Consider the following 26,523-nt stretch of genomic DNA (forward strand, 5'->3'; position numbering starts at 1 on the left):
GCAAAAAAAAAAAAATTATAATAACTACAAAATTAGTAAAGAGAACGGATTCAGAGAAATTTGGCAAGCTTTGTGTGGCCTGAGGCAACAGAAGCTGAGCAGCAGCAGGAAGACATTTTTTGCTGTGCTACCAGCCAGGGAAAGGACAACAGCTGGGGAAGCTTCCAGGGTTTTGCTCTACACAACAGGCTCAAGGTTTTCCAGGAAAGTCAGTGGCTACATGAGGGAGCTTGGCCACAGGACACAGAACACAAAGTGGTTAAAAAGTGTCTGTGTGTTAGTGTGTGTGTGTGAGTGTAGTGGGGAGGTGGTGCTGCACCAAAATAAAGACATGATACCCACAGGCTAGACACTAATGAATGAAGTGGTCACCTTTTTCACAGACCTATATTGAGGGAAAATGTAAATAAACATGTGGGAGCAGCAACTGGGGGAAGGGAGTTAGTGCTCAAGACGCCAAAGGGGGAATGAATCAGTCCAAAACATAGCAGAGAGGAGGGCAGTGATGTTATTGCTACATTCACTTTCCTGCCCATTTTTGTAAAGGATCCACAGATAAGAGAGATGGCCAGCCTCACTGACCATCCTCCAGATCCGGGGAAATGGCCTCTTGGGCTGATGTTGCCCATATCTGTGGGCAGAATACACTCACCTGGGGTGGGGGTCTGCTGTTCTCAGGGGCCATTCCCTCTGGCTCCAGGTTTGCTGCTTGGGCCAGGCCTTGGTCCTCGGCAGGCTGTTGGGAGATGATTATAACTGCAAAGATGTCCTTCCCTTCTTTTCCTGAGCGGGGGACTAGCCTACAGGAAATTATAGAGGGTTGAGGTTCCATGGAAGTTACTAAACCCCTGGCCTTGCCCTTAGGGCACAGACACCAACCAACAGTGGGAGGGAGGCTAAAGGAGGGTCAGGTTGAAAAATCTAAATGGTGGAGTCAAGATGGGAGAGAAGAGGCAGGATATTGTCTGAACTCTCTCCAGGTTCCTATGAAATAACTTTCAATTAAGAGTGGAGTGACAGGACCTACAAAAGGATGGTGAGAAATCATTTTCTGGCCTTAGATAATTTAGAAGGACTGAAGGAACAGTCCTTGAGTAAAAGGGGAACAGAGCCCCAGCACAGATCAACAACTGACGCCCAATGGTCCCTGGAAAGCTAAGATTGGGAAGTTAATTAACTGAATTGGTTCAGGGAAGGAGAGAGTGGTGAGGTGCAAAGTCACCAGCCTCACCTCCTCCTCCAGAACTCCTGGCTCCAGTGGCTAGACTAGGACCAGGATGACTGGAGATGACCCTGGAAGCAGTGAAGACCTTGACCTTAAGCTAAACTCTTGGTCTGAAGGAGGCAACACCCAGAGAGAGATTAAGTTGGGGAAGAAATGAAGCCAAGAATATTCTCTTTTACCCAGTCAAAAACAACAAATCTGGGAGGGAAAAGTGCCCAGGGCTATTAGCCATAGGGGCAGTCAGGACTTTACAGAAGGGACAGGAAATAAGATGACTGGGGTGGGATGGTATAAACTTGAAGATGAGCTCACCTTCTCTTACTCCAATTGTTCTGACTCCCTTCTTCTCCCCCACCTTCCTACAGACCCAAGAGGCAGGAGGGATTTAAGGCCCCAGATGGGATGAGAGTGTGTAGAACCTCAATGTCCCCTGAATCAGAAATCTCCCTGCCAGTGACACTTGGTCTTCCCAGCATCCCTTCTCCCCAACAGACATAGTAAGGAGGTAAAGGCTCTGAGATGGAGCCCCTGGGAAAAGATCAGATGAAACCTACGGTTGGCAGACAACCTAGTCTGGGATTCAGCTCCCAGGACCTATGGTGGGGGAAAGGGACAGGGAGCTGGGAAGCTTGGGTAAAAAGGAAGAAGTTTAAGTGTCCAGAAGTGATTTAGGTGGGAGGTTAAATGAGGAAAAACAAGATGGCTGAGTTCTGAAATCTAAGCAGAAGATGGGGGAAAGTTTCTAACACTCTTGGGTAGATTGTAGGCTTAGAATCCTGAAAGGGAATGTGGAAACAGTGAGCCACTTGCCTGGGAAGGAGCCCAAGATGTGCAAGTCCAGAGAAGCTGGTCCAGGAAACAGCTTCAGTTCCTGCAACCAAGGAGAGTTCCTGGGGGCCAAAAGGCAGAGCCTGTGGAACCTCATAAGAAATCATGTCTGAAGGATGACAATCAATTAACCCAACAGGAGTTGGAGGCAGAGCTAGGATACCCGGGTCCAGGAGGGGAGGCTGAAAGTGGGATTCCTGGGTTACTATGGGAAAAACCTACCTTTGGGCAAACATGACCCAATGGTAAGCATGAGGAAGAGAGCAACGTTGGATATTTATGAAGTGTCTGGGAACCTGAATAAGAGGTAGGGGCCAAGAATTCATTAATTAGCCAGACCTGGCAGGAAATTATTCTGACAGATGGGGAGGACACTGGTCATCAGGACAGATAAGAAGTATGAATGCTTATGCAAGGGCAGCCAGCAGAAGGCAGAATTTGTGAGGAGCCCTGGCTTATGCCTACCTGGGTCCTACCCCAGCAGAGAAGGTTTGCAGTAAGTAGAAAATGGCAGATCCAAGAGTATGCCCAGAGATCTCAGTCCCAACCCTTTCTGATTCCCATTAATCTATTACAGGAAAGCCTCTGAGGCTCAAGAGCCCCACGCAGCCTAGCCCCTGAAGCCAAGTGGGTGGGACCTCACTCCCAAAATCATCCAAGGTGATGACCTCCGATTGCTTCCTGCTTCTCCTCTCCCAGCCCTGCCCATCATCACATAGCCAATGGCCATTGGAATGGCTCTTCTTCAGCCCTAGACTCCTCCCTTCCAAACTCCACCCTAAGACTCTTATTTCACCTGGCCACTTACACACCATGCCTTTCATCTTATCTCCAATGAACTCCTCCTCCCCCATGCTTCCATTATTGTATGTTCTTGGAGGAAGGATTCAGGACTTTTATCTTGCCACTGGACTTGGCCAAGCACTGCCTCCCTTACATCCCATTCAAACACAAATCAAGACATCTCCCTTTTATCTGTGGTCCTCTTCTAGAATAAAACATCATCTGAACAGAACTAGCTATCACCAGGGAAAGAACACTGGGAGATGAGTTTGGACTGCTTGCATTTTTGTTTTTCTTCCCGGGTTATTTTTACCTTTCTAGATCCAATTTTTCTTGTGCAACAAAACTGTATAAATGTGTACACACATATTGTATTTAAGATATACTTTAACATGTTTAACATGTATGAGACTGCCTGCCATCTAGGGGAGGGGGTGGACGGAAGAAAGGGAAAAGTTGGAACAGAAGTGATTGCAAGGGTCAATGTTGAAAAAAATTACCCATGCATATGTTCTTTCAATAAAAACGTATATTAAAAATTTTTTTTAAATAGAATAAAGCATCATCATCAATAGAAACCTGGATTCAGAACCCACAGTGAAACCGTTATGATTTTCATATTATTTGATTTCATCTTCTATTTGTAATGAATATTTTATATTATATTCCTAATAAATATACTGATAATTTAGATTTCTCAGAGCTGCCTTTTCTGGGTTAGGAGGCAGGACTCACAATGAAAAGTAAAATTATCAAACATTCTGATAATATTCTTATACTGTATTGTACTTATGTACAAAATAAGTGAATTAACTGGAAAACTACAGAAAACTGTTCTTATCACAGAACTCTGTGCTTTGGAGAGGGGGTGATCACAACCCTCAAGATTTGAAACAATCCAAGAACTGTTGTATTATCTTCTATTGGGAAACCAATCAAACTCAGGGAATGATTGTATTCTAACTTACTTTCCCCCACTCTTCTCCCGTAGGATTTGTGTATAAAACCTCTGCCTGTTCTACAATAAGTGTACATCTCTTGTGCAGGAGAACTTCTAATTTGCAAACTGTATTCCTCACTGTGAAGGTGGTAATTTAAACAGGTACTTAATTTCTACAACCTGCCTCTAGTCCAGCTCCCCACATATTCATTACGTTTATGAGACTTTTCAACAGAATAAACATTCTGTCTAGGATTTGAATTCCAACCAAAGACCTTCCCATACTGATTGAATATGTATATTTTTATTGCTTTATATATTATAGCTATTATTATGGCTATTATTTTAAATGTTTTGAACAATTCTTACAGAAAATTCCACATAGAATTTTCTTGTTACTTTGGGTTTTATAATTTTATAATTACTAATTCATCTGTCTGCCTCAGTTTCTATATTTTAGAGAATGAGGAAAATAGCAAACCTAAGGCTTAAATAAATGCCTCCTTTCTGTCAGATGCTGAATGACAGGGATTCTCAAAAAAGGTAAATAACAATCTCTGCCCACAATAAGCTCACAAAATAAGGGGAGAAACAACAAGCTAAGAAATAATTTGCAAACAAGCTACAGGCAAGATAAATAGGATATCATTTAAAAGAGGGAAACATTGGAAGCAAGAGTGCTTATGGATGAAGTAAACAGTGAAAGCTGTCTTACAAGATGGAGACAGTGTTGTAAAAAATTGAATGAAGGTTGGCTACACCCCAGGCTCAAGTTTCTTTCTCCAGAGATCACTAGTTTTGCAAAGAATGGGATCATATAACCCCTTTCTTGTGGGACCAAGTTAGGGCTGTCTCGGCATTAAAACTCCCATATAACATAATTTAATACCCCTAAAACCCTGATTGGGTTAGAAGTTTTTCCTCATTTACAACTTAGGATGTGAAGTCATTTGTGCTGACTAATCAGGGCAAAGGTCCATCCTATAGGGAATGTTACCCCAGACCTTTATGTAATCCTTGTCTGCAGATTCTCTTACCTCTCTTCACTGCCAGACCACCTTAGGTGGTGGGGAGATGCTCAAATCTCCCGAGCTCTGTCAAATTAAAACTCCTTTCTTTTCTACGGTAAGATGCTTCTGATTTGTTGAAGTTCAATGTCTTCTTCCCCACAGTTAAAGGTTTCCTGTAGAAAGAAAGCTTTCAGTTGGAAAATGAAGGTAACTAGGAGGCACAAATGAGGGCGAGCACATTACCAGAGAATAGCCAGAGAAATGTCTTGAAGGTGAGAGATAGGGTATCATCTTCCTGGAATAGCAAGGAAGCCATTGTCATGAGAACTAAGGTGTAAGAACCCTACCCATAATCAGTGAGAAATAGAAAGTGTTCACATTTGCAGGTTGGTAGAAAATCCCTGATGTTTTTTAAGTTTGGGAAAATTGGATCTTTAGGAAAATCAAGGGGCAGTTAGGTGGCACAGTGGATAGAGCACCAGCTTTGAAGTCAGCAGGACCGGAGTTCAAATCTAATCTCAGACATTTAACATTTCCTAGCTGTGTGACCCTGGGTAAGTCAACCCAATGCCTAAGCAAAAAAAAAAAAGGGGAAAAAAAGGAAAATCAACTTTCTGGCTAAATGAAAAATGCATTGGAGTCAGGCAGCCTGGAGTCAGGGCAACCCACAAGCAGGCTGCTGCAGTACTCCAAGGGTGAGGTGACAAGGATCTACAGCAAGAAGGTTGAAACATCAGTAGGGAGAAGATGGATGGCAGAGATGTTGCAGGATTGAGATGATGTAAGTGGAAATAAGAAACAGGATTCATGGAGGACATCTTGGTTGTGAGCCTGAAGGACTGAGAGAGTAGTGGGACGCTTAACAGGAAGAAGGAAGAGACAAAGAAAAGAAAATGAGTTCAGTCTTATATGGAAATTGTAACTAAAGAGCTAGTTCCATATGTCTAAAAGACATTTGGAACAGAGGGGATTGAGGTTGATTGACCTCATTTTTTTAATATCAAATAGTATTTTATTTCCCAATTACTGTAAAGACAATTTTTAACACTTTAAAAAATTTTATTCAGTTCCAAATTCTCTCCCTCTCCTTTTCACTTCTTCTCACCTTAAGATAATAAGCAATTTACAAAAGTTATATAGGTGCAGGAATGTAAAATAACTTTCCTCAAGAATTTTCACCTCATGAAAACTGAGTAGGGCAAGAGTGAAGGATCCTGGTCAGGGTAGCAGTGCTGGCTACAGCTGTGGACAATGATGACTAAACAGTTGCTTGGAAAGTGTAGTATTTTAGGGAGCAAAAACATTTCCACGACAACAATTGAGAAACCCTTCATATGGCTTAGGTAAGAACTATTTCTGAGGTTGAGTCCCTATACAGAATTCAGAATATAACAGTAAGGAGGAGCTGAGGATTACCCAGCATGACTCAGAGTTCAGAAATCAAACTTGACTATAATAATGATCACTGTTATAAGCTGCTAACAATAAATGTTTATTTTTATAAATATATATATATGCACACACAAATATATAATAAATATAAAATAAAACCAAATTAAAATTCAGGATGAGTAAGGAAAGGAAAGGAAAAAGAACCTGACAATATCTACTCTGGTATAAAAGAAGATCTGAGTTAATATTCAGAAGATAGTGGGATTAAAAAAACAAGCCATTCCTGTCTTAAAGAGAAATACTAAAGGCATACGACAAGTCCAAAAGGAGTTCCTGGAAGAACATAAAAAAGTATTCAAAAAATAACAGATCAAGGAAATATTAGGAGGGGAAATGAAAGCAATCCAAGAAATTATAAAAAGAAACTTAATCAATTCGAAAGAAGTTTTAAAAAAATTCCTTGAAAAATAGAATTGAACCAGAGGAATTGTGTAACCTTATGAAACACCAAAAAATAATTAAAATCAAAAAAACAAACAACAACAAAAAAAAACCAGAAGAGATATAGTTCATCTGTTCATTTTCCTGTTATTGCCATTGGGTTTGTATAGTATATACTACAAATGGTTCTAGGAGTTCTATTCATTTCTCTCTGCCTCAGGTGAAAAAAAACATAAAGGAGAACTAGATTAGAAAAAAAAAAAAAAAAGACAAGAATTGAATGCAGTAACCCAGGACTTGATAAACTCAAGAACATCAATGACTTCCTGCTCCCACCTCCTACTATGTGAAACTGAAAATGGAGACTGGATCTTCCGGTAGAGTGACCAGTTCAAGGAAGATGGAGAAGGAAAAGGAAGGAGAACCATGAGCTCAGCACTCCCATACTTCTTGAAAACTGATGAAAACATCTTGTCCCAGCCTGAATCCTCCCTTGACAATCTTGAAACTACACTAAGCCTTGTTCCAGACCCACAGATGCCCTGGCACACTGCAAGGAGCCACAGAGAGTGGCTCTGACTTTGATGTAGCAAGTCAGTGAGGAAACTCCTGGCCCCAGAGCAAAACCTTGAGGAAGTGTCATCTGTTCAGGAGCAGAGCTCAACCATTAAAAGTCTCAGAATACCTGGGAAATGGAAAAAGCAACAACAACAACAACAAAAATCCTGAAAACAGAAAATTACTGTGGTGGAAGAGAAGTTCAAAAGACAAACTCAGAAAAGACAAGATCAAAATGCCTTGTATGCAGTCTCCAAGAGAAATATGAATTAGTCTTAGGTGTGAAAAGTTCTCTTGAAGAGCTCCAAAAGGATTTTAAAAATCAAATAAGGGAAGTAGAATAAATTAAGGAAAGGAAATGAGAGTGGTACAAGAGAATCATGGGGGGGGGGGGGAGAAGTAGTGACCAGTTTGGTTTAAGGAAAGCACAAAAATCCACTAAAGAAAACACCTTTAAAATAATTAGTCAAATGAAAAGGAAGGTACAAAAGCTCACTGAAAAAAAATAATTGCTTAAAAATTAGAAATGGGAAAATGGAAGCTAATGATTTATGAGATCAAAATGAATTTGAAAAAGTCAAAGGAATTAAAAAACAAAGGCCAAAGTAAACTAGCTGAGAAAAAGCAACTGACTTGGAAACTAGATCCAATATAGATATAATTCTGTAAAGTGGTCCTCATAAGGTTCTAAATAATAAAGGGTTGGAGCCTAAAGAGTTGGCCTAGAGGCAGGTTTTAGAAAATAAGTACCTGTTTAAGTTATCACTTTCACAGTAAGGAATACACTTTGCGAATTGGAAGTTCTCCTGGGCAGGAGATTTCCATTTGTTGCAGAAAGAGAGAGGTTTTGATGTAATATGATTTTGTGATCTCCTGATTTTATGCATCTTCTATTCTAACAATGTCAGGAAATCCTAAATCTTTTCTTAGTCTGTCTCAGAGTCCTCCCAATTTAAGAACAACAATCTATATGATTCTGAATAGACCATTTCCCAATTCATTGATTGGGATAATCTTGTCAATGGAAACCAAGTTCCAGACCCACTCCTCAGTTAATTGCAACTGACTATCTGGTCAAATAACAGAGACTGCTCCCTAGAGATACCCTTAGGCCATAGAATTAGCCTATCTATAAATGAAAGTTGGATCACTTTATTTAATTGCTTCTATTTTCTGTAGAATTCTACCTGGTTTTATAATGGTGTTACTTATTGCAATAAAGCTTTCCCCTTGGATAAAAGATGGGTTCAAGCCTGTACATTCTTTTGAGACACCTTGACACCAGTCTGCCTTGGGGTCCTCACCTGGTCTGCCAGAGAAGGCAGAAGTGCTATAGGGTAGCTTTTGACCAAGATGGGTCAGTCTTCTTTCATGTTATTTTGTATGTGTCTGCATCTCTGTGTAGAATGGCTGTTTCATGTTTATTTTCTGAGCTACTTTAAAATTGCAACCAAAAATTATTCCTGAAACATCTCAGTTATGGGATTGTTAGCAAGATCAGTATAGCCTAAATCTCTGTTTGCTTGCTCTTCTCATCTCAGAATTGGAGGGAAATTCAAATTCTGCCTCACCTGTAGGAATAGGGAAGCAATACTGTGGGGGCCACACACAACCTTGCCCAGATATCCCAAACCAGCTTGGGGAATGGGGATGGGAAGGTCAAACTCCATGGTCAGCACTCCCTGAGCCCTGCCACCTGAAACTACCAAAGGGATATCCTGAAACCCCAGAATTCAGCAGGTTGTGTCCAGGAACTGCCTGGGAAGAATTTGGGTACCTCTGGCAGCACACAGCATGGCAGTGTGAGGTGAAAACCAGTCCACCTCTACATTTGGTAAGATCACTATTATCTGTCTCAATTATGGATTATCTCTTAGCTATGAAATTTATGGCAAACTACTTTGTCTCTGGTCAATTTTTGATTTGTCAAGAGAAATAATAGATATTATTGTAAAGTGCTTAGCAAAAACATGCTTTATGAATGTTAACTGCTTTATTGGATGTAATTGCTTCATATTTGATAACTTAAGAGCCAGCATATAGAGATGGTAGTTACTATTTTATTGTTGTTGTTATTATTATTACTAAATTAACTTGATGCAGAATCACATCAAGGTTTCTACTTATATAGTGGAATCAAATAATCAGTTTGGAACTTGGGCATTCATGTAAATACTTAATACATAAATGTGAAGGAATATTATGAATAGAAAAGTGAATGACGAGGGGGCTTCACAACATTAATGTTTTGTTCATGAAAGGAGTTCTAAAAACAAAACTTTAGAGAACTACTGCTTTGGAGTCATGGTTCCACCCGTATTGTTCAGTGTTGCTACAGTACAAACTGTTCTCCTGATTCTGCTCACTTCTCTCTGAATTAGTTCAGGCAATTTTCCTAAGGTTTTCTGACACTGTGCCTTTCTTATGTCTCCATAACCTTCCATTATATTTCTAGCTCATCATTGTTGACATATTTACAGACACATGGGCACCACCTTTTCTTTTTAGATTTTTTTTTGTTCCCTGAGGCCATTGGGGTTAAGTGACTTGCCCAAGGTCACCCAACTAGAAAGTGTTGAATGTCTGAGACCAGATTTGAACTCAGGTCCTCCTGACTTCAGGGTTAGTGCTTTATCTACTGCACCACATAGCTATCCACCCCCCAACCCCCAGTTCTTTGCAGTAACAAAAATCCAATGGGAAATTTCATGTTGTATATATGGGCCATATAACTTTGTAGTTTATAGGTCTACTGATTGGCATTGGTTAGAGGAGACATAGTAGCAGTTTAGGGGCCAAGCTCCAAAAGGTCTTACAGAACTTTGATCTTTTCATTTGAAGGCCACATGAATCTTTAGTCAAGTTGTGTTTCTTTTGCAGAATATCAAGTTCTACTTTCTAATGCACTGTGCTAACCTCCTCTGTATTAAACATGTATCAACTCATGTACATTTTATTATGAAAAACTATATTTCTCAATGATATCCTTTGATACTTCCTCATTGTCCCTATCCCTCCTTATCTTTAGACAAAATTAAGTGGGAAAAGGGAATGGGATCCACAGGCAGTAACTAATCACTGAAGTGGCCTGAACCCCACTCTTCAGCCCACCTAAACTTTCATTTATTCCACTCCAAAAAAAAAAAAAAAAATCTGACAATAGCTACTTTGGTATAAAAGAAGATCTGGGTTGACATTCAGAAGAACATTGTAAGGTTAAAAAAAAGCCACTTTATCCCAAGGAGAAACATCAAAGGTATCCAAGCTCAAAAAAATTCTTGGAAGAATATAAAAGGAATTCAAAAATCAAATAAGAGTTCAAGTAAATATTTGGGGGTTGGAATGGAGGGAATGAAAGAAATCCAAGAAATTATGAAAAGAAAGTTAATTGGAAAGAAGTTAAAATTGAACAAGAGGAATCTAGTAACAATACAAGACACCAAAAAAAAAAAAAAAAACAAAACAAAAAAACAATTAAACTCGGAAAAAATTGAAGAGATATAGCTTATTATGCTGATAGTTTTCCTAACATTGAACCAGCCCTGTACTCCTGGTACTTGATCATAGTGTATTATCCTGGGGATGACTTTTTGTAATCTCATTGCTAATAATTTATTTAAGATTTTTGCATCAATATTCATTAGGGAAATTGGTCTATAATTTTCTTTGTTTTCACCCTACCTGGTTTAGCTGTCAGCCACATATCTGTGTCATAAAAAGAATTTGATAGGTCTCCTTCTTTCCCTATTTTTTCAAATAGTTCATATAATACTGTAATTAATTGTTTTTGACTGTTTGGTACAATTCATGTGTAAATTGATCTGTCCCTGGAGATTTTTTTCTTAGGAGTTGATTAATAGCTTGTTCTATTTCCTTTTCTAAAATGGGATTATTTAAATAATTTATTTCCTCTTCTGTTAACCTGGGCAATCTATTTTTGTAGATATTCCTCCATTACATTTAGATTATCAAATTTGCTGTCAACTGGAGAATGACTGAATAAATTATGATATATGAATATTATGGAATATTATTGTTCTGTAAGAAATGACCAATAGGACGATTTCAGAGAGGCTTAGAGAAACTTATATGAATTGCTGCTAAGTGAACTGAGCAGAACAAGATCATTACACACAGCAAAAAGATTATAGGATGATCAATTTTGATGGACTTGGCTCTTTTCAACAATTTTTCAGGGATGAAGAGAGCCATCTACATCCAGAGAGAGGACTGTGGGAACTGAGTGTGAACAACAATGTAGCATCTTCCTTCTTTCTGTTGACATTTGCTTGCATTTTGTTTTTGTTCTCAAGTTTTATTTTCCCTTCTATACCCAATTTTTCTTGTGCAGCAAGATAATTGTATAAATATGTATATATAGATATTGAACTTAATATATATTTTGACATATTTAACAAGTATTGAACTACCTGCCATCTAGGGAAGGGTGAGGGAAGAAGGGAAAAACTTGGAACAGATAGTTTTGCAAGGGTCATTGCTGAAAAATTACCAATGAATATGTTTTGTAAATAAAATTGAAAAAGAAAAGAAAAATAGAAGAGAATCTGAAACATCACATTAGAAAAGCTGGATAACAGATCAAGGAGAGACAATATAAGAACTGTTGGACTACCTAAAAGTAATTATTTTAAAAGAATCTAGATACAATGTTTCAAGAAATTATGAAAGAAAATTGCTTTGAAGTTCTAGAACAAGAGGGTAAAGGGGAAAGAAAAAAATCGACTGTTCACCAACTAAAAGACATCAGAGGAGGAAAACTTACAAGAATATCCTAGCAAAGCTTCAAAATTCCCAGATTAAGGAGAAAATATTGCAATCTAAGCAGAAAACAAGACAGAATAAAATACTCTAGAAATAGTCAGATTTCACAAAATCCAGTAGTATTGTGTGGAATAGAGAGATAAGATGAAGAATTTACAGGAATATGTAAATTCTTTTTGTGTATTTTATTTTCATTATTTCTATGTTTCCCCATGACCTATATAATATGTGTAGGCCCATATTTACTTGACCTTTGGCCAGCTATAAACATACTTACTTAACCTGAGCTGATGACATTTATCAGTATTTGACATTTATCAATATTTAATCTATTAGCTTGACCACTGTCTATCTGAAGCCAGAAGTCCTGATTTTCTGTTTCTTAGAAATCAGGTGATTTCGGGGAAACAGAAATCTTCCATTCCAATCTCTCCAGATAGCAACAACCAATTAGTTGCCCCCCCTCAATGCTCTCTTCCTTGTGATGTACTCTCTTGTATAAAAGCTGAGCATCTTTACTACTTCTTTAGCCCTCCTATCATGAGCTTTCTCTTTCTTATCTTGTGATGGGACGACTTATCCTGCAAAGGTTTTAATAAACACCCCTTCTGCTTTCTACTGAGTGATCTCTGAATAGTCATTTTGGGTAAGGATCATCTACAGACTTCCAGGCTCTCTGGGTTGAGGTCTTTGGGGGAGACAGCTGTGTGAACTCTGGACAGGGACAGGCGCCCATGGAGTAGTTTTCTCCATGGTCTCTGGCTCTAGGTGAGCACCCTTCCTTCCCTCTTAGACAACAACCCAAGGCAGGGATACTCAGTGAAAAGTAGAAGATTGAAGGAAGTAGAGTCCTGATAGTTAGCATTGCAGCCTGAAAGATATATACATGTGTAAACTCGAGGTAATGCTCTTGGGAATCTGGGGGTCCATCAGCTAGGTTGAGGGAGACCTCGAGGGATTAGCCCTCCTAAATTTGTTTTTGGTGTGGACTACTGTCAACCCCAATGATAAAGGACTTTCCTAAGGAGGCTCTCGATTGGCTAAGGGGTGTGAGGGTAACCAAGGGTCTCTGCCAACACCTGGACTGGGTCAAGGTGGTAAAATGGGATAGAAGCAGTACAAGAATTTTTATCAGGACATTAGCTAGGGAATTCAAGACTGGGATGAACTTCCCAGATATAAAAGGGAAGAAAACCGGGAGGATGTTTCCAGGACTATTTGGGTATATCAGACTTAAATCTGTATGTGAAAGGTGAAAATACAGTTCTGCGTGTGTCTGCATGTGTCTGTCTACTTTGCATTTTGTTCTGTGTTAAAAGTTAGCAAGCTCATAAAAGACAAGAATTCAGCCTCTGTGTTACAGGCTTAGAAAAAATATGAGGCTACTCTTCAACAATGAGATGAACCAAATCAGTTCCAATAGAGCAGTAATGAATTGAACCAGCTTCACCCAGGGAAAAAACTCTGGGAGATGAACCAATCACTCCATAGAATTCCCAATCCCTCTATTTTTGTCCACCTGCATTTTTGATTTCCTTTACAGGCTAATTGTATACTATTTCAAAGTCCGATTCTTTTTGTACAGCGAAATAACTGTATAGACATGTATACGTATATTGTATTGACTTATACTTTAACATATTTAACATGTATTGGTCAACCTGCCATCTGGGAGAGGCGGGGGGGAAGGAGGGGAAAAGTTGGAACAAAAGGTTTTGCAATGGTCAATGCTGGAAAATTACCCATGCATATATCTTGTAACTTAAAAGGTATATAATTTAAAAAAGAAAAAAGAAAAGAAAAGAAATTAGAGAAAAAAAATATCAGGATGAATTGTTAGAATTTATCCAAAGTAGTAATTCTTTCAGAATGGCTGAGAATATATTGGTCTTAGATCATGGTAAGGTAATTTGGGAACTAGTTTTGTGTTTCTCAAGATTAAGATGGAGCAAGAAAAGAAGTTTGAAAAATCTTTTTTTTTTTTCCTTTCTCTATCTCTTCCTCTGGCTGACTGCAGTGGCTTTGCAGGAAGGGGGAGAGAAGGGGAAAAACAAAAACATAGATTGAAAGTTTGAAAAGTTTTGAGAAAATAGAAGAACAGTGTGTTATCACTCCTGTAAGCAAGAATCCTATTATCAGAACTCAGGCTTGTGGAATACTATGAGAGAAAAAAATCTCAAGGTAAACCAAGGATTGGTTCTTAACTCTTTCCTGGCTTACTAAAGAAAAAAAGTTTGAATAGAATATCTAGGTAGATTTTAGGAAATTTCACAAACTAAAGTGTTATGGGCCAGAACTTGAAAGAAGATGCTAAGTAAGTGGAATTGAGGAGACAATGGTTAAATCTAGTTTAGTAGTGATTTAATCCTACAACAAATAATGGTTTCCTAGTGATATAATGATTGGTGTATACTCAGTGTGGCACATAGAAGGAGGAGCTGTCAGGGCTAGAAAGGAGAAGCCCACTAGAAGCTCATTCAGAGGAAGCTAGAGGCAGAAGCTGGCAGAGGCAAAGGACTTTGGGCAGGAGCTCTCAGAATCAAGGAGAGAGATAGGCCTCTAAGTAAGCTAACCAGGCCCCAAGAAGGAGACAAGACTTGGAAAAAGACAATAAAGGATTTGGACTTTAACTCCTGGCTGCATTTGGGGTGATTACACTGAACTGAAACAAAGGCTGCCTCCAGAAGCCCCCCAAGAAAGCTGCTCCCAGAAAACATATTTTAGAGAACATTACATTTTGGCCCCCAATGTGGTGCCAAGAACCTTCATCTGTGACCCAAAAATTAGGGTGAATACAACTAGGAAACTTTGTTAAAGGGCTAAAATAATATTTCAGCTAAAATGGGACAGATGTTTAGAAAACAGCCTTCTTTTCCAATTCAAGGAAAATGTGTAGAGAGCATTTTTGAACTTATGAAAAGCCAAGGTTTGATTATAATTTGGGAGCAGATCACTGAACTTTTAGAAACTGTACAGTACACATCTCCTTGTTCTCTATAGAAAAAGAACTGGATCTAGAGGAGTGGAAATTAGTAAGAGAGCAACTATGTCAATTCTACAATGAAAATGGACCTGACTCAATTTCCAAAGACACACTTAATACATATAATTTAATACAACTGGCTTTAGGAAATTATATAAGTTGTTGTAGAATAAGGAAAAAGATGAAAGAGCTGAAGGGAGAAGATATAAATAAACTAGGTAAAAAGGATGAAGAATCAGATAAGAATGGAGTTAAGTACAATTTTAAGTGTGGGGTTTCACAGCAGGAGAAATTAGGTCATTCCCTATCCCCTGACCTATTTCCCTCAATTAACCCTTCATGGGGAGGGAGAAGGAGGAGGGGAAGAGGCAGTAACACATTCAGCACCACCTATGAAGCAGCCTATGACAAGATTACAAAAAGCACTAGTTAAGGCAAAAAATGAAGGACAGTTTGTATCTGATTTAATAAATGCATATCCTGTGATTGAAGAGCTTGACTCTTCAGGTCAAAAAAGGAGAAGATACACTCCTTTTGATTTGGAAAAAATTAAGGATTTGAAAAAAGGTTGCACTCTTTATGGGGCTACATCATCTTATGTTAAAATGTTACTAGATAATTTGGCTTATGAAATCTTAACCCCTTGTGATTGGAAATCCATAGCAAGGACATGTTTAGAACCTGGACAAAACTTGTTGTGGCTTTCGGAGTATCATGAATTATGTAGGCTTCAAGCCAGATGCAATAGGCGAACTGGAGTTAACATATAAATCACTTTTGACCAACTAGCAGTTGAAGGTCAGTATGGAGAGAATTCAGAACAGATTAATTACCCCACAACAGCTTATGAACAGGTTACTGCTGTTGCTGCAAGAAAAGCTTGGGATTCTCTCCCAGAGAAAGATGGAGATAAAGCCTTCACAAAAATAGAGCAAGGTCCCAGTGAACCCTTTGCAGATTTTGTGGACTGTTTGCAAATAGCTATCACATGAACTATTGGAGAGAATGCAGCTACAGAAATAATGACCAGACATCTGGCTAAGGAAAATGCCAATGAGGTTGGCAGAAGAATTATATGGGGACTACACAAAGATGCTCCTTCAGAGGAGATCATAAGACGCTGTGCCACAGTGGGCACAAAAGCTTATTATATCCAGACTATGTTGTACATAGGAAGATAGGTTCTCTCTTGTCAAGGGACTTCTAGAGAGAGTCATCAATGTTTTCAGTATGGAAAAATAGGACATCTGAGAGCCCAGTGTAGGTATAGAGATAGAATGAGAAGACAGGCTGAGAGAAGACCTAAAACCCTATGTCTAAAATGCCACAAGGGCTTCCACTGGGCCTCTGAATGTAGATTGACCCAGAGAAATGAGAGGCAAGGCCTAGCTCCAAGATATCATACAAAAGACAGGTGGGGCATGATGACAGCTGAGGTTACACCCAGAGAGTCTTTAGAAGCTCAATACTCTGATGTGATCTATCAGCCGAAAAGCAATCACATGGCAGAAAGGGATTATATGATCAACCAACAGAAAACCAATCTAATGGGAGAAAGGGATTACAATTGGGGAGAATACAGGTTTTTTAACCCAAAAGAAGGGCAGTGTCCAGTGAGAGCAGCTCCAATGTAATCACCATGCAATGTGGAGATATCCAGAAAGTGGCAAATAGAAGGGACTAGATAGGTAAACTGCTTGGGGAAGAGGGTTTGCTTCTATTTCTACAGATGGAGAAGGAATCAGATGGGTGCCAATGAGTTGTATTCACCTTGTCCATCAGAGAGACAGAAAAAACAGAAAAATCTCAAAATAAAGAAGACCTAAAAAAATATCTCATACTGATAGAGCATGGCTCATGAGACTGTTAAAGAACTTTAAAATCTGCAGGAATCATTGGATTCCCTAACACAAGATGAGACTATTGCAGGACTTCAAAACTTGCAGGAATTATTGGATTCCTAGCACATGAACTCATAGACAATAGATTCCTTTTGGACTATTTCTAGGATTTATGGACATGTATAATTCCTCATGTTGATTCATGTTATTTGTTACATCACTACTAGCCTGTGTTATATTGCTATGAGCTTATGTAATTTATGTAATTATGTATAATATCTCCCATATTGATGGATTTATGTATACCTGTTTTAAGAGTGAGCCCCTGCAGAGACCCGCTAATCTGATTTGATTTCCCATTTCCTTTGGTGTTTTCATCTCCCTTCTTGAGATGTCAGGGAGGGTGTGACCACCTCCTATTTGTGGTGTTTTCACTCCTTTTTGAGCAGTCAGGGAAGGCATGATCACTTCTTTTTTGGGGTTCTCACCTCCTTGAGAAGTCAGGAAGGTCATGACCACCTGTGTTCTAAAAACAAAAGAAAGTGGGAGATGTTATGGGCCAGAACTTGAAACAAGGTGCTAAGTAAGTGGAATTGTGGTTAAATCTAGTTTGGTATTGATTTAATCCTACAAGAAATAATGATTTCCTAGTGATATAATGATTGGTGTATACTCAATGTGGCACATAAGGAGGAGCTTTCAGGGCTAGAAAGGAGAAGCCCACTAAAAGCTCATTTGGAGGAAGCTAGAAGATGAAGCTGGCAGAGGCAAAGGACTATGGGCAGGAGCTCTTGGAACCAAGGAGAAAGATAGGCCTCTAAAAAAGCTAATCGAGCCCCAGGAAGGAGATAAGACTTGGAAAGAGACAATAAGGGATTTGGACTTTAACTCCTGGCTGCATTTGGGGTGATTACACTGAAATGAAACAAAGGCTGCCTCCAGAAGCCCTCCAAGAAATCTACTCCCAGAGAACATTATATTTTAGAGAAGAACATTACACTAAAGTACTGGTTAATTTTAAAATAACTTTAAATTGGTATGTGTGTTAAGACTGGAAACTTAAGATTGGAAATAAGAAATTGCAGATATTGGAGGAAAGGAATAAAAATAGAGTAAGAGAGGTAAATAGCTGAACATGGGGGTTGTCTGTCCTGTTGGACCTGTGGGAAAACTAGGCATGTTTCTAAAAATTGTCCCAGGAGAAGAAAGAAAAATCATCATTAGCAAATTTGCTTTCATGGAATTAGAGAACAGAAAATTTAAGAAGGCTAAACTGGGTAATTGTCTGCAACATTTGATTAAAAGTTTTGGGAACTTACTATATTTTAAAGAGGTGTTATAATTTTGAAATCGGGGAAGAAATTTTACTGTTGCCTTGCATATGTTAGATTTATTAAGAGTATAAAATCTTCAGAATTGTTTGAATATTGTGGCTTTTACAACTAAAGAGAAATTTTTTTTTCCTTTATTGTTTGGTTGGACGGCAAATTAAAAATATAGGTTATTAAACAAAATGCCTGTAGCTTACCGTAGGGGAGGTCATGTTTGCATCTCCCTACTTAAATGGTATATTGCTTTTTAAAAGTATTGAGTAATTTGTAAACTATATTATAATTTTTTATGAAATATGGTTCAAAGTTAATTGTGAAGCTTGAAGTTTAAAGTTTTTTAAAAAAAGGTAATTTAAAGAAAAAGGACAAGAAAGATTGATTTACAAAAGCAATTAATAGTTTAAATGGAGCATCTAGTCAGAAGGGTTATTGGTTTGGGAGTGTTTAAAGTATGTCGAGGAAGGCTTGATTGAGCAAGTAGGCATTGAGAGGAGAAACAGAGATAGGACAGGAGAATGAAGGTGATTTAATAAGGATCGATTAGTAGGAGCAAATGATTTCAAGAAGAAATCAGTGGGAAAAAGAATGAACTGATTGGAAAGGGTAGTCACAGAGAGACGGCTGTGAGATAGGATCTGTTTTGGGGGGGTGGGGGGGTGGAGAGCAGCCATGGAAAGCTGCTAAAAGAAAGCAAACTATGATTTAAAGGGACAGGCTGCTCAAGATGTTAATTGATTGAACATTTGTTTCTTTAGATATATAATAGTTTAGATATGTAATAGTTTGAATATTAAAGAATATGATCAGAAATGTGATATGCAGTTTGAAAGGGTGATTTCAAAAAGCTTAACTGACATTTTCAAGAACTTTTCAGATTCTTTGATGTGAAAATAGGAAGTTTTAATTAACTGTATTGAGGCCAATTATCTGAAAGGGACTCCAAGAATAATAGTTTTTGCCTTTGTCCTTTTGAAAATATTTTTTGTTGTGAACAATATGTAGTTTCAGATTTTTCTGCATATTGGGTATTTTTTAAAAGCAAAATGATTGGTATAATATTCAACTTATTCAAGATTCAACATGTACTTGGGTATGTAAGAATTGTGTGAATTTTCTGAAACAAATTTCTTATTGTTATCAATATAAGATCATGGTAAATAATTGTTTGGGATTTATCTGAAACTTTGGAGATAAAATCTCTTGGGCTTATAGTTAATGCTATTTAGGAGTTTTAAAGCTCCACTCCCTTATGTGCTGAAGGTTGAGTTTTAACTACTTATATTATGTTATAGTTATGTTTTTGCAATTTTTTTTCTTCCTGTGACTGATTTCTATGATCAGAGCAATGATCAATAGAAACTGTTAATGCAATTCAATTATGTCATACCTTGTTGTTTCTAATCTGAGTGTATGTAATCATTATATCCTAAATGCTTAGCAAATAAGTATTTAGCCTTATCATCTGTCTGTTACTAAATATTGTGTTTATGATATTCAAGTGTTTTTCAAAAGATTTCTAAATGAGAGGACAATTAACAATGGTCTGTGAAATCTAACTGCTGTTTTATTTATTGGGAATATAGCTGACAGCTGTTTGCCTACCTTGTGAAGCAAACTCAGCTGCTGGCTCTTCACATTTGGCAGTAGTCTGGTGAATCAAGTCTTTCTATCTCATACTGTTCTAATCTTGTTAGATTTGGTTTTTTGTTGTTCTAGATCTTTGTCAAATTACAGATTATTGAACCTCTTCTGAGACATGGATTGGCCCATCTAAAGCCTTGGTAGCTGTCAGCATGCCACACCCACCCCCCTGCATGGATTGAGAGCCTTTGCCCATTTCTCTCAACCTGAAGCACCTTATTTGAGACCATTGCCTCTGCTCCTGATGTAATTTGGACTGATATGGGGGAAATAGGAAAGTGGTTGATGAATTATTGTTAAAATGACAACAGTATTACTGTGTGTTTAAGAGTTGGGATGGAAATTGTTAAATTGTAACTATGGCTGTTATGGATCTATAGAAACTTTATATATCAAATGGTGATTTGATGCTTTACCTTTGAAATCCCTTATTATGTTGAAATTGCTCTGGCAGACTATGATTGCCTGTTTTTAGGAAATCTCCAAGATATAGATACCTGTCTTGGGACTGGCAGTCTTTAGCCCTGTAATCCCAGTTTCTTAACTGGTATCTCAGCATTCTCAAGGGACATTGCAGTTTTGAGATCAAGCCTCTAAAGTTTGAGGGTTGCCTGCCTTCAGGGTCTAACTGTGCATATTCTGCTCAGAAAACTGGATCCTTTCTGGATCCTAGTAGCAGCAGCTCCTGTTCTTCTTAGTGGGAACAGGTGGAGCTTCTCCAGGCCCCACTCTTGCCCTCCTTTGAAATCCCTGACAGACTTAGGGCCCCTCCTAGCATGGGGCTGTCTTGAGCACTGCTACTCTCTATATAAGCAGAAGCTGAGTTAAGTGCACAAATGACTGAAGACCACCTAACACAGTGAACTGTGCATCTCAGACTGGATTCTCTGGCTGAGATGAGGGCCTTTGTACTGCTGATCACTCTGGGGTTGTCAGGAAGAGACTTGACCTTGCCATAAGTCCTTGCATTTTCTAGTTTTACTGTTGATTTATTTGTTTCACATTGGGTTGGCTAAAATTATGGTGCTGAGGCCTTCCAGGTATCTAGGGGAGGTAATTCAAAAATTCAAAATGCAAATGTGTAATGTTGTGCCTCAGTTTCCCTAGACTGTCATCTTTGTTAATTTGTCTTTATATTTTTATGTCTGCCAAATGCCAAATTGTTCTGTGATAACTGTTTCTAAGATAGTTGGTGGAAGCAATTTTTATGGTATGAACTTACTGCAGAGTGGTATTACCCTGTTGCCACTATGTCTACTCTGTATAATTAAATTAGTCACCAGAATAGTTCAATGGTCCCTATCAAAATATGCATATAAAAGATGCTATTAAAATGATGATTCTTCAGAGAAAAGACTGGAATATATTAGAGAGCGATGATCTTGATAGTGAACTTGATAAACAATGTATAGATGTTTCCTGATTTTGAACAGTGTGTAAGTTCTTCATAGAAATAGGATAAAAATCATTTACATATTACAAGGGGAAATTGTGTAGAATAGAGACACAAGGTGAATAACTTACATGAATGCATGAATTCTTTTTCTGTATTTCATTTTCATTATTTCTGCATTTCCTCTATGACCTGTATAATATGTGCAGGCCCATATTTACTTGAGCCTTGGCCAGCTATGAACATATTTACTTAACCTGAGCTGATGACGTTTATCAGTATTTAGTCTATTAGCTTGACCACTGTCTATCTGAAGCCAGAAGGCTTGATTTTCTGTTTCCTAGAAATCAAGTGATTTCGGAAAACAGAAATCTTCCATTCCAATCTCCCCGGATAGCAACAACAAATTAAATGCTTCCCTCCCTTCTCAGTGCTCTCTTATTTGTGATGTAATCTCTTGTATAAAAGCTGTGTATATTTACTACTTCTTTAGCCCTCCTACCTTGAGCTTTCTCTTTCCTTATCTCACAATAGAATGGCTCATCATGCAGAGGTTTTAATAAACAACCTTTTTACTTTCTACTGAGTAACCTCTGAGTAGTCATTTTGGGTAAGGGTCATCTACATCCCATATAGGTTCTACTTTGCTTACATTACATTTCATAGAACAAAAGAACTGCAGTTGCACCAGAATAATTTACCCAGAAAGTTGAATATAATCTGGAATGAAGGGAAAAAGAGACTTATGATAAACTGAAACGCTTTCAAGGATTTGTAACAAAAAGCAGAACTCAATGGAAAACTTAATATAAAAGATACAGAAAAAGGAAAACATTAAAGACTAATTCCAAGGCATTCCTTAAGACCAACTATTTACCTATAGATGTGAAAATGTTATCAGTGTAACTATAGGTAGTTTGAAAGACTGGGGCTGAGTGTTATATGATGGTGTAGGAAAAGGTAAAAGGATACAATTACAAAAATTGGGCAAGAGGAAGAAGTAATACTGAGAAAGCAGGTGGGAGGAGGAGGAGAGTTGGTAATATTGTAACTTTACTTCTGCCTCTTAATTTCCTAATGTATACATTCAGAGGGATGTAGAAGCCTTCTGAATATATAGAGGTGAGGAAACTGGGAATGGGGTGGGGAGGGACTTTTAGCTGGATGGGATGGGGTGTGGGAGAGTGGAGAAAGATCAAGTGACAGGGATAGATTAAAATCAGGCTTGAGAAAGAGAATGGTGAGTAAATATAAGATGGAAAGACAATCAGTTGTTTGATGGGAAGTTTAAAGTGGCTCTTTGTGATAGCAAACACCTGAAAATTGCAGTGATTCCCCTTCACTCCATATTTATTTTAAATTAAAATTCCTTTATTAGAAATTAGAGACAGTTGGTTTAGCAGTGCTAAAAATCCTGAGACTGGATTCAAGAAAGGTTGATTTCAAATCCATCCTCATATTCTTACTAGCTGTGGGTCCCAGGGCACATTAATTCATAGATGTGTGCCTCAGTTTCCCCAATTATTAATTGGAAAATGAGAGGACCAAAGTCACAGGTATGTTTAGGGCTCAAATGAGAAAATAGTTATATACTTACTACAGTACCTGCCACATAGTAACTATGTATAGATTATCCCTTTCCCTTCCCCCCACTAACTGTGCTGGAATTTGAGGGAACAATGAAGGAAGCATAAGGATAAATTTCTTATACCAGACAGCATTAGGAACAAGGAGGGCAATTTATGCTTGATAACAAGACATCTTTCTAAAGACCAACCCCAACAAGGAAGGGGTTGCCTTGACAGCTGGAGGGGTCCCTTCACTGCACAGCTTCAAGAAAAGGCTGCAGGAGCAGTTTTCAGAGACTTTGTAGACAAAATTCCCATCTGGTTAGAAGTTAGACTAGATGTCACGTCTCAGATTAGCTCTTATTAAAAAATTCTTTAATGTTGTATTGTTTTTGAGCATTGCAGAAACTAGGCATTGACCAAGACCTAACACTCTATACCTAGATAAGGTCAGAATGAGTTCTTGATTCAGATACAGTGGATGATACTATAAACAAATTAGGAGAACAAGGGATAATCTGCCTCTTAGATCTGGGGAGAAGAAAGGCATTTCTGGCCAAAGAAGAACTAGAGAATAGTAACACATATAAAATAGATAATTTTGACAACATTGAATTTAAAAGGTTTTGCACAAACAAAAGGGCAGCAGTGCTGGCCAGACATTATGCTAAAATGTGGCTGTGGACAAGGAGGAATGAACACTTGCTGAGAAAGTACTTTAGGGAGCAAAAACATTTCCAGGACAGAAGTTGAGGAACCCTACATGTGACTTAGGTGAGAACTGCTGCTGAGGTTGAGCCCCTGGACAAAATTCAGAACATAACAGTAAGAGGAGCTGGGGTTAAGGGAGCATGACCCAGAGCTCAGAAATCAAACTTGACTGTAATAATGATCATTGTTATAAGCTGCTAAAAATAAAATAAAACCTACGGGTTTATTTAGCCCTCTGAGGCTACCAATTGTCAGGACCATACACACCGATCTTACACATGAACATCAGCCAATGTTAAGGTGCCAGACTGTTTTTCTTTGATGGAATCACAGCAGGGGTTAGCAGGAAGCAAGAGCAAGTGTATGTATGTCTCTGCTTCTCTCTTTCTACATCTCTACTTCTCTCTGCAGCCTTCTTTGCCTAAGCCAACTTTTTAAATGGGAGGCCAGTTCACTGTCCCTCAGACTGTTGGAGGGCCGGACTATAATAATAAAAAAACAACTTTATTTTGTGGGCCTTATAAAAAAAACTTCATAGCCCTGGGTGAGGGGGATAAACGCCTCAGCTGCTGCATCTGGCCCGAGAGCCATAATTTGAGGAACCCTGAAGGACTCAAAGCTGACCATTTATATTTACCTCCTCTGGGATTATCCTGTGCCTAGCCCAATCAGCACTGCAGTGGAGGTGGATCCCCAGAAGGGAGACACCTGCTGAGTCCTAAGAAAAGATTAACACCTGCCAGACACAGCCTCCCTGCCTCAGAGGTCAAGCCCCTTTTCTATCTCTTGGGTCCACCCACCAGCTGACATAGGGTAATCTCCTAGAAGGAAAGTCCCAACAAAAACAAATGAAAATTCAGGATGAGTAAGCAAAGGAAAAAGAACCTCACAAAAGCTACTTTGGTATAAAAGATCATGGTTAATATCCAGAAAATAGTAAGGTTAAAAACAAGCCATTCCTGTCCCAAAGGGTAACATCAAAGGTACACAACAAGCTCCGAAAGGAGTTCCTGCAAGAACACAAAAAGGAATTCAAAATTCAAACAAGTGATTAAGGAAATATTAGGGGGAGAAATGACAGCAATCCAAGAAATTACAAAAAGAAAGTTAATCAATTTGAAAGAAGTACCAAAAAATTCTTGAAAAAAATAGAAGGGGAGGAATTGAGTGACATTATGAGACACCAAAAAATAATTAAACTAGAAAACATACAAGAGAATCTGAAACATCTCATTAGAAAAACTGGAGAACAGATCAAGGTGAGATAATCTAAGAATTGTCGGACTACCTAAAAGGTATTATTTAAAGAACAATCTGGATACAATATTTCAAGAAATGATGAAAGAAAACTGCCCTAAAGTTCTAGAACAAGAGGGTAAAGGGAGAAAGAAAAAATAATGTTTACCAACCGAAGAGATCACAGGAGAAAACCTTACAAGAATATCTTAGCAAAATTTCACAATTCCCAGGTTAAGGAGAAAATGCTGCAAACCAACCAGAAAAGCAGACAGACTCCAAAACTGCAGACATAGTCAGGATTTCACAAAACCCACAGCTTCGATCCTAAAAAGATCATAGGTTTGGTTACATTAAATTTCAAAGAACAAAAGACCTGAAGTTGCATCCAGAATAATTTACCCAGAAATCTGGAATTGAATATGGCAGGAGGGCGGGAAAAGACATATGAGAAACTGAAATGAATTTGTAACAAAAAGACCGGGACTCAATGGAAAATTTAATTATAAAATATCCAGAAAAAAAGGAAAATATTAGAGACCAATTCCTAAGGCCCCTCATTATTTACTTCTATATGAGAAAATGTTAGCAGTATAACTCTAGGTGGGGGGGGGGTGGGGAGGAAGGGGGATGGGGGCGGGTGAGAGCTGGTAACACAGTAACCTTCCTCTGCGAATTCACTAGGAAACAATGTATACATAGGGAAGGATGTAGAAGCCTTGTGATTATATAATAAACATTGGGGATGGAAGGATGGCTCTGGATGGAGGCACCAGGGGAAGCTAGGAAGCCTGGAACAAGTGGGGGTGGGTTTAAAAGAGGGGCAGGGAAGCAGGAGGAAAGGAGAGCCCAGGTAAGAGCTGGAGACAGAAATTTGACACAGCTCAGGGTGAGGGGGTCAGAGACACTGCAGGGGCAGAAGGCTCTTGGGGGACACGGATCCTAGGAAAGCAGCACGACTGTGCCCTCAGGTCTTCCTCAGAGCTGGGAGGATGCCTGGGACCCTCTGGTAGAGCTTAGGCTTGGAGACCCTAAAAGGAGCTGGGACACAAGGAGCCATGGCCTGGGGTCTGATCGGCAGCAGCCCACGAGTCTGGGGGATGGGGGAGAGAGGCAGAGCCAGGCAGGAGTTTTGGGGCCCAAATTCAGAGTGGGTCCTCAGAGCAGGCAGAACCTTGAATCTCTAGGGGCCTAAGTCGGAAGGCAGAAGCACCACGTTTCTAACTCGGGATCCAGGAACAAGGGGACTCCTGGGTCCTTGTGGGCAAGGACTGAAATTGGGAAAATGTGAATCGGTGATAAATCCGGGGATGGTAACGTCTGACGTTTGGGAAGTATGGGGGTGGGAAAAGCAGGGTTGGCGAAGGGGGGAGGGGAGGGACTGGGAAGGGAGGGCTTGTCTAATAGCCGAATCTGGCACAGCAGCACGTTCCTGGTGCTGCTGAAGGTCAGATGATCCCCCAATAGCAAAGACAAAGGCCACTAGCAAAAGCTCAGAGGTGGGCAGGGAGGTGGGGGTAGACATGCCGGGAGGTGGACGCACCTACCTGGGACCTACACCTACAGAGCTGCCTTGCAGGAGGCAGAGAGATCTCAAGTCCAGAAGTCCCAGTTTCCAGCCAGCTCTCTGGAGGAGATTGCTCCTGGACACAAGAGTACTCAGCTTAGCCAGCCCCTGAGACTTCCCAAAACGAACTGTCTCCGTCTATGACGCCCAAGAGCAGAATGTCAGGCCCTGAGCTGCTTCCCCGCCCCAAACCCCGCCCTCCATCACGTGAAATGTCTTCACCACTGGAGAGGCCCAACGTCCGCCCCGGACTCCTCCCAGGCTTCCAAACTCCACCCCAAGGGCTCATATTC

General features: G+C 39.2%; 1 long non-coding RNA gene across 1 annotated transcript; it reads right to left on the reverse strand.

The window, feature by feature from the left end:
• LOC111720144 lies at positions 1 to 26,523 on the reverse strand. The gene is made up of 3 exons (XR_002769970.2): positions 26,211 to 26,523; positions 4,814 to 4,959; positions 1 to 800 (listed from the first exon to the last, which is right to left on the reverse strand). It is a non-coding gene; the product is annotated as an uncharacterized LOC111720144 (long non-coding RNA).

This window comes from Sarcophilus harrisii, chromosome 3 (assembly GCF_902635505.1).
Source record: "Sarcophilus harrisii chromosome 3, mSarHar1.11, whole genome shotgun sequence".
NCBI classification, from domain to species: Eukaryota; Metazoa; Chordata; class Mammalia; order Dasyuromorphia; family Dasyuridae; genus Sarcophilus; species Sarcophilus harrisii.